This window comes from Microtus ochrogaster, chromosome 7 (genome assembly GCF_000317375.1).
Source record: "Microtus ochrogaster isolate Prairie Vole_2 chromosome 7, MicOch1.0, whole genome shotgun sequence".
In the NCBI taxonomy this organism is placed as follows: Eukaryota; Metazoa; Chordata; class Mammalia; order Rodentia; family Cricetidae; genus Microtus; species Microtus ochrogaster.
Genome location: NC_022014.1, coordinates 65,084,359 through 65,093,489, shown reverse-complemented (window position 1 = coordinate 65,093,489; position 9,131 = coordinate 65,084,359). Strand labels below are relative to the sequence as shown.

Here is a 9,131-nt window from a genome sequence, read left to right as displayed (position 1 = left end):
AAACCATAAAACAAGCCACGTATGGCAGCACAGACCTATAATCCTAGTACTCAGAAGACAGAGGCAAGAAGATCCGTGACCAGCTCCAGGCCATCCAGGTCTATACAGATCATCTTTTCCAAATAATAAAAACTCCCGGTTACAATGTTTCCAAATGTAAAGTTCTAATCCCTGGGTAGTCACAATGTCACAATGTTTCAATGACATTCCTCTCTCTCTCTCTCTCTCTCTCTCTCTCTCTCTCTCTCTCTCTCTCTCTCTCTCTGTGTTTGTGTTTTCTCTAGGCAGACCTGCAAAGGTTTCCATGAGGAGGTGCTTTCTGGGGTGATGGTTTATTTATATTTTACTTGGATACATTTCTCCTTCCTTCCTTCCTTCCTTCCTTCCTTCCTTTCTTCTTTTTTTCCTTCTTTCTTTGACTTTGACATTATTATGCTGCCCAAACTGACTTCCAGCTTCCCGTGAAGCCAAAATCAAGGATGACCTTGAACTTCTTACCCTCCTGGCCCCCACCAGTGCAAGGTTACAGATTGGGTTTCCATGTCCAGTTTGTGCCATGCTGGCTACCAAATCTAGGGCTCTGTGAATAGTAGGTAGGCATTCTATCAACTGAGCCACACCACAGCCCCAGAGATGCGCCATGCTTTAGATGAGGAGAGCCAGAGGCTGAGGACAGTGGAAATTTGGCTGCCAAATGCCTGCTCCTATACTGTACTCCCCCACCTTTCCTGGGAACAAGGCACCTTGGCCATCTCACCCACAAGGAAGCTCAGGTTTCCCTGAGTTACTTGAGATTTCTAGATAGCTGTGCTGTAGCGATGTTCAGAAGGCTATGCACAGAACAGCCATGCAAACTACCCAGCTAAACACGGCACACTGAACTACCCGGCTCCTAGCATTCAAGCAACTACACACTTGGCGTCCAGGAAGCTTAGGTAGCCTCCGGGAGGGTCCATACTGCTATCTTTCAGGAATCAAGGGAACCAGCTAACCGGCTTGCATGCTGTGATGGTTCTACCTGCATGAGCTTTGCCATCTTGGAAGGCTTATGTTAGCTTTAGGTAGCCTCCACCTTGCTAAGAGCACACCGATTTTTCTTCTCATGTTCCAGTTCCAAGCTGAATGCCCAGTGGATGAAGCTGAGAACAGTAGAGGAGTGGGGCTCTGGGGAGTGTCCTATGATGATACCTAGGCTAGCTACCCATCGACCAGGAGGAGGGGAACTGACACTGGGAGAAATTCCCAAGAAGTAGTTAGTGATGGAGACTGGCTTGGGCTATAGTTATCTGAGGCCCCTTCATCAAAGACTCTTGTGCAAGAGCCCTTCCCTGTGAGGCCAAAGGGGACTCAAGTAACAGCTTCCTTTCACCACCCACTGGCATCACGTTTTTCCTTTGATGAGTTGGGGGCACAGGAGAGGAGGGCAGTGATTGGTTTATGAAGGCTACCATACCTGAGTTCAGTATGACACCTGGCTGGCTCAAAACAACAGGAACTTAACCGTCCCACACTTCTGGAGGAAAGTCTAAAATCAGGGTACATCCTGATAGCTGTAGAGGAAGGCTTTCCTGGTCTTTTCCCAGAGTTTGCTGGTCTGCTGACAGTCTTTGGCATCCACCTCCGCCCCCTTTGTCTTTTGTTTCTTTCTGATGCTGGAGATCAAACTCAGGGCCTTGTATGTGCTAGGCAAGTGCTCTACCACCAAGGTAACCCCAGTCTTCTTTAGAGCTCCATTCTCACAGGGAGTTCTTTCTGTCTCAATGGCGTTGGGACTCTGCTTATAAGGCATTCATCACACCAACTGTGCTGAGTTAGGGTTATTCTTACAAGAACCCTAGTTCTATTGGAATAGACATGATCTCCGCTTAGCCCCCCCCCCCCGTCCTCTGTTGGAAAAGAGGGGTGACCTTCACTCAGCCCCAGCAGCAGCCTGAAAAACGGGATGCATTTGGAGGCAAAGGGGTTTGGGACTTCAAAGCATCTTTTTTTAAGGACCTAATTTCCCCTCCCCTAAAACAGATTCATTTCTCTGTGTAAAACTGCTCCCTCAGGCCCTGCCTCTCAATCTATAGTGAAGCCAGCTGGTTAATCAATGGGTTCTGAGTCAGAAAGCTTGGGTTGAAATCTTGACTTTGTTGCCGTGTGTGACTAAGCGATTTGAGACAGGAATACATTATAATAAGAGTTTTTGAGGTTGTTGGAGGATTAGGACCAAGACCTTTGCTCCGTGTTAGGGATTAAGTGTTGGGAGTACTAGTTACTCATGTGTGGTTAGAGTTCTTCCCCGATTCTTCTCACGGATTTCCTCGGGTGTATCCTGTGTAGACACAGGGGCTTGGGGCATAACCAAATGCGTTTTCTCTGTAAAAGAACTGGGAGTAAGTAGGAAGAGTGGAGAGTGGGAAGGAGGGACTTCTTTAATGTATACAAGCTCACGGAATGTCTTTGTGAACTCTTCCAATGGTAGGGCATTTCTCAAAGGTGACCTTGAGATTGGAGAGGCTGCTAAGAGACCAACTTTTTAAAAAAGGGCTTCACAAGGGACTAGGGATATCGCTAGGTTGGTAGAGTGCTGGTCTCCCATGCAAGAGAATTCTGTCCCCAGCCCAGGTCACATAAACCAGGGTTGTCAGGCACACCTGGAAGACCAGCATTCCAGAGGGAGAGATGTGCGAGGAAGGGGAGAAGACAATGCTTTCGATTTGGTTTTTTTCTTCCACTGTGTGGGTCCTGGAAACTGAACTCAGGCTTCCCAGCTTGACAGCAGGTGCCTTTACCCTCTGAACCATCCCATCAGGCCCACACACGCAGCTTTGTTCGTTTGTTTGTTTTTGAGACAGGGTTTCTCTGTGTAGCCCTGGCTGTCCTGGAACTTGCTCTGTATCGAACCCAGAGAGCCTCCTGCCTCTGTCTCCTGAGTACTGGGATCAAAGGCTTGCACCACCACCACCTGACTCACATTCAGCTTTTCTTTTCTTTTCTCTTTTCTTTCCAAGACAGGGTTTCTCTGTAGCTTTGGAGCCTGTCCTGGAACTCACTTGGTAGATCAGGCTAGCCTCGACCTTACAGAGATCCTCCTACCTCTGCCTCTTGAGTACTGGGATCAAAGACATGGGCCACCACTACCTGGATCACATCCAGCTTTTAACATGGATGCTGGGGTTCTAAACTCAGGTCTGTTTAGCAAGCACTCTTGCCCTTTTACTTTTAAGCTCTCTCTCCAGCCCTCTAGTTTTAATTTTTCCTCCCTTTTCTTACTTTTTTCCTTCTCTTCTTTAAAATACCCCCACTTTAAGCCAAGTAGGGTGGTGCATAGCTATCATCACAAAACCAGGGAGGCTAACATGAAAAATCACAAGTCTGAGCCAGTTCGAGTTACCTAGTTAAAAAAAAAAACAACAAAACAAATCTATGTATAGCAAAACAAAAACGAAACATCCCCAAATACGTGTATAAGTGTGTCTGTTCCTTTTTGCATAATTTTACATAGTTGTATTTCCTACCCATTCTTTTACCTCCAGGCTTGCACATCCAACTTGGTTGCTATTTGCAAAGACAGCACAAAGGTAATGGGTCTCAGACAAACCAAATGTTTGTCTGCTATCACTTTCTTCATTCTTCATTCCCACAGGAACTCCAGCCAGAGGGATCAACATTCCATTTCCCTTTCCTTAATCCTAAAGCATGAGTGAGTCTTGTTCCTCTACTTCCAACACCCTCAAAATCACTGAGTGCAGGGTTATGCACGCCCATGTATGAAGGCAAGCACTCATACACATAAAATCCTTAAAAACAATTTTAGGGGGCTTACTACGAGACAGGAGCTCAACTCTAGCCCAGGGCACCTTGAAATTGTGGCAATCCTCCTGCCAAGTGATGTCTCATGAAATAAATGAGTTAGACAGTAGATACATGGAATTTTATTTACTACTCAGTAAGCATATAGTCTCTTTAAATTTTAAATTTACATTTGATCACCAGTGAAGGTTTTTCCAAGCAACGATTAGTTTTTTTAGACAGGATTCTCTGTAGATTTGGCTGTCCTAGAACTCACTCTGTAGACTAAGCTGGCCTTGAATTCAGAGATATGCCTGGCTTTGTCTCCTGTGTGCTGGGATTAATGGGGAGTGCCACCACTACTTGGCTGGGACCAAGTAATGGTTAGTTCTTAGTATGGTATCTTTTTATATTTTGTTCAAAATACGTGCATTTAAAGTACCATTTTGCCTTTGTAATGCCAACACTTAGGGATTTCAAGGTCAGCCTCAGCTACCTTGCCAGGTTGAGGCCACACGAGACAGTCTCAGAATATCAAAGTAAAAAAGCAAGAAACAAAAAGTGCCTAGGTTCAGAGCAGGGCTGCTCAGCGGCACCTCCATCCTATCCTATTGTCTGAAGGTATTGTATTTTCCAAAGTTGTTGGGGAAGGCGTGACTCACGGTGACCCCTTCTTCGAAGGCAAACTTTCTAAACTATTTAGAGAAAGTCACTTCTACATCACTAAATTTGCGACAATGCGAAAGCAACTTGCATTCGAGTGCTAGCTACATAGTATCCATATTACCGAGCAATTTTAATGGCCTCCTTTTATACTCGCAATGCTACATTATACTCACAAGGTTAAAATCCGAGACAAGGGGAGCCTTGTCCCCGCCAGCTTCCCTGGCCTTTTCTAGGGGACATACCACCAGAAAGCAGGAGCCTGCCTGACACCTGGGAAGAGGTAGAGTCCCCACGCGTGCCAAGTTCACTGTGCCCGGTACGCAGGCACCGGTAACCCCGCGCGCGGGACCCACCGCCATCTCCCCCGCCCGCCCCGACTGCAGCTCCTCTCGCGAGAGCGCCGGCAGGGCGGGCCCGAGCGGCGCCGGGGTGTCAGCGGAGCGCCCCAAACCGCGCCCCTCTTGGCGCTGCTGGAAGAGAGGCGCGCGCAAGTCGGAGGGAGGGAGCGGCCGGCGTCGCGCACGCGCAGGAGGGCGAGCGGGCAACGGAGGAGGAGGGGGGGCATGGAGACCCGAAGGCGAGGGGCGGGGCTTTGCGTCGCGCCGAGGGCACGTCGTTGCGCGTCCCCCAGTATTTAATGTCTCTGTGTTCGCCCGGCCTGGGCTCGCACGTGGGGGAGCGGCCGAAACGCGGCACAGCGCTGCAGGGCAGGGCCGCGGGGCTAGGTGGGGGCCAGGGGGGCGGTGGCGGGAGGACTGTGTACCTAGACGGTCGCCCGGGAGCTGGTAAGTAGCGGCTGGCGCGGGCATCCGCCTGTCGGGCCCGAAGGGAGAGCGAGTTGGGGGGTGATGGGGAGCCTGGGGTGCAGGTGCAGGGTGCGACACGCGCGCCAGGTGCGCCGGGGACCGAGCAGTGTGTGCACGGCGCCCGTTGTGAAGCGGGCGGGTCTGTGCCTGGGTGACCCGCGCGCCCCCTGCTCCTCCTTCGCCGTCGAGCTGGCTGCTGACAGATCGCGTGCGCTGAGCTTGGGGCGCCGCTCTGAGCCGCTGCTCCCCCTTCCCATCCCCCGCACGTCACTGGCCTCTAGGATGGAGATGAGGGACACAATTCCCCGGGCGCCTCGGTGCTCCTCAACTTTCCTAGTGCTGGCTCACCCTTTTTGGGTAGCGAACCCGAGCGCGTCCCACCCAAGGTCGCCCAGCCTCGCTCGCGTTTACTTTTCAAAGGTCGTGTGTACCCAGTTTGAGCATGGAGGGGAGGCAGCGAAGCAGTCTCTATCCAGGACCCGATGCCCAAGGCGGGAGAACTGGTCCTTGGGGACCGATCCCTTTCCTGGCTGAGGAATCGGAGTTGGAATTGGTCACTTTCAGAGCCTCATCCAACTTCTGGGCCCGGTTAATTCGTTCTGGGTTGGCCCGGCAGTTGTGGCAAACCGGAGCAGGTAGGCAAGGTTCTTGGAGTTTAGTGCAGCAAACTATTGGAGCGAGCTCTGCCTTTGCAGCGGGGAGGATGGGAGGCAAGACAGGTCCCAAGCCTATTGGCGGTGGAGGGACCTTAAGAACCAAGTTAGCAAGTCGAGGTCTTGGGTATCTTTAAGGGGATTAGGGTTTGTGGCCGCATAAGCGTGTCCCTTATGGTGGAGGACCTTTGGCTAGAGGTGCCCTCTGACTTCTGGGCTGGGGGGGAGTCCAGTGTCACATGTCACGCTCCACCTTCCTTGCCGTCCCAGGTCAGCGATCTGGAGGGACTTTGCCGGGGTCATAGGTAAAAAAGTGCTTCCAGAGACCTCCGGGCGCGTAAGGGGCAGACACTCTGGTGCCAACTACTCCTGTGCCTTAGGTTATGGCTTTTCCTGTTTCCTTTCCGCTGGAGGGAAGGTGCTGATGATATTGGACCTTGCAGAAGAGACCTCTGGGAAGCCCTCTACATAACGGGACCTTTCTCCTCCCCCCCCCCCCAGGCAAATGCCTTGGGCAACTGACACCTTTCTAAGCACACCTTGGGGCTGTGCTTAACACAAAACGGGTGGATTTCGCTCCAGGTGCTAGTGGAGGCTTCTCAAACCCAGTGGGAGAGGGTGTATGTGTAGGGCAATTAGTGAGGGTAAACGTTCGATCTTTCCCCTACTGAGGTTGAGGCTGCTTGGGGTTTAAATTTAACTCCTGCAGTGAAATTAGGGCTGCTGGACCTGATGTAACCATCTCTGTTGGTTTGCCACCTCCCTCTATACCGGAGTATTACAATTGACATGCAGGAACACAGTTCACAGAAAGTTATTGCTTCTGGGAGTTAACCTTACACACTCATTAACTGCAAAATCCTTTCCAGATTAGTAACCCTGAAGTGTTTTGTTTTTTGTTTTGTTTTGTTTGTTTGTTTGTTTTAAACGTTTAACTTTAGAAAGTGAGGCTTAGAGTCTTAGGGCTACACCTACCCATTCCTCTCTTAAAGGTACAGAGCATCTAGAACTCTGTGAAGGAGTTGTTCTATCGGCTTCTTCTGTTATTGGCATTTAAGTGGTTCACCTGCAGTTTATTTAGGACTTTTTCCGAGCCCAAGGAACAAGTGAAGTTAGGTTTGGGGAGCTTTGTGGATGTGTTGTTGAGCCTTCTTTCACCTCTAACTTGTTTTGTAGGTTCTGGGTAATTCCAGGGTGTAGTCTTGTGAAATAGGAAAAATAGCCTTGGGTTAGAGGACCCTACGGATATGCAAATCACCGAAGCCTCAGTCATTTTGCTAATTCAATAGGCCTTGTTCTGTAGGGTGTGCAGGTGGCTATCCAACTGCGTGGGTGAGACCTGCTCTAGACCTAGTGGGTTTGTGTCCATGTGGAGTTCCTTATGGGAGTCTCGCCCATCTCCCAGCTGTTTGTAGAAATTGCATTTACGGTTAAGCAGTGCAGGGCGGCAGCCAAGATACAGCTATCTCTAATGTACGTCGCCTGCTCAGACCCTGAAAGTAATGTATCAGGTTGCTAAGCATCAATACTTTAAAGCAATGTCTTGCTAACCGGTAAACCAGATTATACTTGGACCTGGCCCAGAGGCTGGTTGTAGCCATAGTTAATAGAGGAAAGTAGTTTTCACTTCCAGCTTCCCCTTTCTCATCCTGAATATAGATGGAGATCATATCTGAGAGTTGGGACTGTGCCTGGTATATGGCAGGCACTTCAGTATAGAATCCTTCTCTCCTGAGGAATCCCTGTGTTTGACTCAGTCATTTGATTATTTAAATATAAAAGCACCCCCTCCCCTAGCCTCTGACCTAGTAACTTGCTTAGAAGGAAAGAGAAGACAAATTGGTTTCTCCATGCTTAGCCACCTAGCCCCCTGGGTCAACATGTCTCCATCAAACTGGCATTTTAAGGTTTCAGAGCTCATGTGCCTGGAGAGCTGCCCTGTTTTCCGTGGCCACTCCTTCCTAATCTTCCACGTGAGTCTGTCATGCCTAGGCCTCTCTGCAGCCCAGTCTTTTCCTGTTTGGGGGAAGTTTGTGTCTGGCATTTGTTTCATCCTAGGAACTTTATTATGGGGAGGTGCTTGGGTTCTGTGGACTCCATGCCCTGATGAAATCATCTCATCATATTTGAAAGTTGCTGATCTCTATAGTGGGGTGTGTTTAAGTCCTAAATCTTACTAACTAGGGCAAGTTCTGTTTCTCCTTCCTGATGTAGTCATCTCCACCTTTCTCAAGTACTTACTTGGGCTTGAACGTAGGGGCCTTGTGCATGGTAAGTACTGAACCATTGAACTTTAGCCCCAAGTGTTCTTTTTCTTCTTCTTCTTTTAAACAGTCATGATAAGTGAAGCTGGCCTAAACCCACAATCCCCCTGCCTCAGCCTTCCAAGTGAAGGGATTACAAGCACACAGCACCACTGTTCACCTTTTCCTTACCTTGTCTTCTTCCTGATGGTGTGTGTTGTTCTAAGGCCTTGCCATTTGGATGCTCTTGCAGTTCTTGTAAACTTTCTGTTCCCTGTCCTGTCTCCTGACCACTTGTGTTCACTCAGCCTTGTCACTGAGGTCCATTTGCATCCAGAGCAAAGCAAGGTGCGTTCTGGAGGAAAAGCCTGCATGCTCAGGATAGGGGGGCTGTTGCTGCTGGCCGTGGCTGGCCAGAGTTCAGGGCCTCATGTAGCTCTCCAAGTTCCAACCAGCCTCCTGCTTCTGAGGGTCTGGTTTTTTCAGTTGGTAAAAGAGACTTGGTAAACTAAAGGCTTTAAAGGTATTCTCTTATGGACTAAAGAGAGAGAGGGAGGGAGGAAAAGAGAGAGAGAGTGTGTGTGTGTGTGTGTGTGTGTGTGTGTGTGTGTGTGTGTGTGTGTGTGCACGTATGCACGCACAAACACTGATGTTCTCGGGCTTATATCTAAAAAGTATTCTGATTGTGGGAGTTAGGGCAAAGTGTCTAGAGGCTTGGGGGCTGCTAGAGGAATGTGTTGGGGCTGCCACACTGGGCAGTGCAGGTCACCAACATCTCATCACCATGAAAAGTTTTGGTTGGTGCAGGTCTAGAATATTCCTTGTCCTACTCTAAAATCTTAGCTGCCTCTGAAACACCACATGTTGAAATAAGAGCGGCGAGGCTGTGAGCACCCGCACCCGGCCGCCCACATGGCTAGCTTAGCTTATGCCCCGAAATAATTACACGGAAACTGTATTCTTTTAATCACTGCCTGACCCATTAG

General features: G+C 49.5%; 1 protein-coding gene across 2 annotated transcripts in view; it reads left to right on the top strand.

Moving 5' to 3' along the window:
• Window positions 1-5,108: 5,108 nt before the first annotated feature.
• Akap1 (A-kinase anchoring protein 1) overlaps window positions 5,109-9,131 on the top strand; it is a 35,805-nt gene continuing 31,782 nt past the window's right edge. For both annotated transcript variants that reach the window (XM_005350512.3, XM_005350511.3), the window contains exon 1: window positions 5,109-5,228. The gene's annotated coding sequence lies outside the window, so the exon portion shown is untranslated. The remainder of the gene's footprint in view (window positions 5,229-9,131) is intronic.